The 2500-nt window shown below is 41.9% G+C and overlaps 1 protein-coding gene across 1 annotated transcript in view; it reads left to right on the forward strand.

Moving 5' to 3' along the window:
* The window catches only part of LOC143021692 (anoctamin-5-like), a 218815-nt gene that overhangs the window by 97466 nt on the left and 118849 nt on the right, over positions 1 to 2500 (forward strand). The window lies entirely within an intron of this gene.

Here is a 2500-nt window from a genome sequence, read left to right on the forward strand (position 1 = left end):
AAAATAAATAGATATATAAATAAACAATCAAATACATATATAACTAAATGAATGAGACAAACAACCAAACAAATATATATATATAAATAAATAATAGATAAATAGACAAATCAGAAAAAATTAATGAATAAGTAAATAAATGAACGAATAAATAAATAGATAAATAGACAAATTAAAAACAAATAAATGAATAAGTAATTACATGAATAGATAAATAAATAGATAAATGACCAAATTAGAAATAAATATATGAACAGGTAAATGAATAAATGAATAAATAAATAAATAAATAGACAGACATATTTTAAAAACCAATAAATGAATATGTAAATAAATGAATGAATAAATAAGTAGATAAATAGACAAATTAAAAACAAATGAATGAATAAGCAAATAAATGAATGAATAAATAAATAAATGAATAGATAAATAAGTCAACGAATAAATAGATAATAAATGAATAAATAAATAGAGAAATGAAAAATTGATAAACAACTGACGAACAGAAAACAAAAAAATATGGAATGAAGGATCACTTTGCGTAAAACGATTTGCTCAATTTGTGATGTTTGCAAACACTTCTCATTGATCGCCGAAGTGTATGTGGGGGTGGGGGCGGGGTGAGCGTGAAAGCAAACAGCGAGAGGTGGAGGGCCTGGAAGAACTCCAAGGAAGCTCAGAGCCCATTCTCCGCGCTAATTAGGGCGGCAGTGGTCTCCGGGTAACCTGGCAACAGTCTACACACTTCGACGCGTCGATAGCAAACACGTAAGAGGTGGGGGGTGGGGGGTGGCTGGTGGGGGTGGGGGGGGTGGCTGGTGGGGGTGGGGGGTGGGGGGGTGGCTGGTGGGGGTGGGGGGTGGGGGTGGCTGGTGGGGGTGGGGGGTGGGGAGTGGGGTGGAGGGAGGAGAAAGCGTTAGGCTATTGGTCATCAAAGAGAGAAAGAGAGAGAGAGAGAGAGAGAGAGAGAGAGAGAGAGAGAGAGAGAGAGAGAGAGAGAGAGAGAGAGAGAGAGAGAGAGAGAGAGAGAGAGAGAGAGAGAGAGAGGGAGAGAGAGGGAGAGAGAGAGAGAGAGAGAATGACCGGGTTTGAGGACAAGCATTGAGACGACGTTTAGACAAAAACGACTCAGAAGGTTGTGACGTCATATCGACGCAAACTGAAGCTTTGAACTTCTTCGTTGGTGGCCAAGGGGGAGACGTTATACCACTAATACAATGTACTGATTCAATACCATTGCAACACCCACCCATCACCAATATAGTTCCACCAATACTATTTTACTCTGTCAATAATATTAGAATATATGGGTTATTCAATTATAATATGTACGTGGCAATTTTTATGTGGGATGAATCATGATTTTTTTTCAATCAAATACATTTGCGATCACTCTTTTACCCTCTCTCTTCTTTGCTCGACAGATATACCACATGATTCGACCAAAGCCCACTTCACTTATTCGTTCCTCTCGTTCTCGGAGATACGTAACCACCATCTACCCCTACATCACACACACACACACACACACACACACACACACACACACACACACACACACACACACACACACACACACACACACACACACACACACACACACACACACACACACACACACACACACACACACACACACACACACACACACACACACACAGACACACACACAGACACACACACACACACACACACACACACACACACACACACACACACACACACACACACACACACACAGACAGACACACACACACACACACACAGACAGACACACACACACACACTCACACACACACACACACACACACTCACACACACACACACACACTCACACACACACACACACACACACACACACACACACACACTCACACACACACACACACACACACACACACACACACACACACGAAGGAAGTTAGTGCACAATGACCCAGTGAGTTAGCGTGTGATTAATTGTCAACTAAGCGTCACATAAGTAGGTCAGCAAGTACCTCGATATCACTTCGTTCAGGAGACGGCCGAAGGAGGAGCACATCGAGCAAGTGACAGATGTACATTATATATATAATTTTTTCAAAATGAGCTAAGGCTCGTTGTACATACTACAACGCTTAGGTTCCTTATATAAAGAGGACTGACCCAGCACTAAGTCAGATCATTCAGGCGTTACGTGAGGTCTTTTACGTGACGTTTATGGAAGATTTTTATCTTTAGCGTCAGGCTTCTTTAATTAAGTGGAGCACTGACCCAGCTCCCCCGCCCACCGAATCCACCCAACCCTACCACATCACTCCCAGGGATCATTAAGCCCCCAGATTTGAAGCTAAACAAATCCCCCCTATCATCCTGTTTATGTTGTTCTAAGCCAACAAGGTCTCCGAGGACGGTTTTGGTTCGGGGAAGATAATATCTTTGAGGAGGAACCCCTGTGGGATTTAAGCAGCGACAATTTGCGTGATGCTCGTGTAGTTGAGGCGTGGCTTTCTAAGTGGCA

Source organism: Oratosquilla oratoria, chromosome 42 (genome assembly GCF_046742065.1).
Source record: "Oratosquilla oratoria isolate Oo_2021 chromosome 42, ASM4674206v1, whole genome shotgun sequence".
In the NCBI taxonomy this organism is placed as follows: domain Eukaryota; kingdom Metazoa; phylum Arthropoda; class Malacostraca; order Stomatopoda; family Squillidae; genus Oratosquilla; species Oratosquilla oratoria.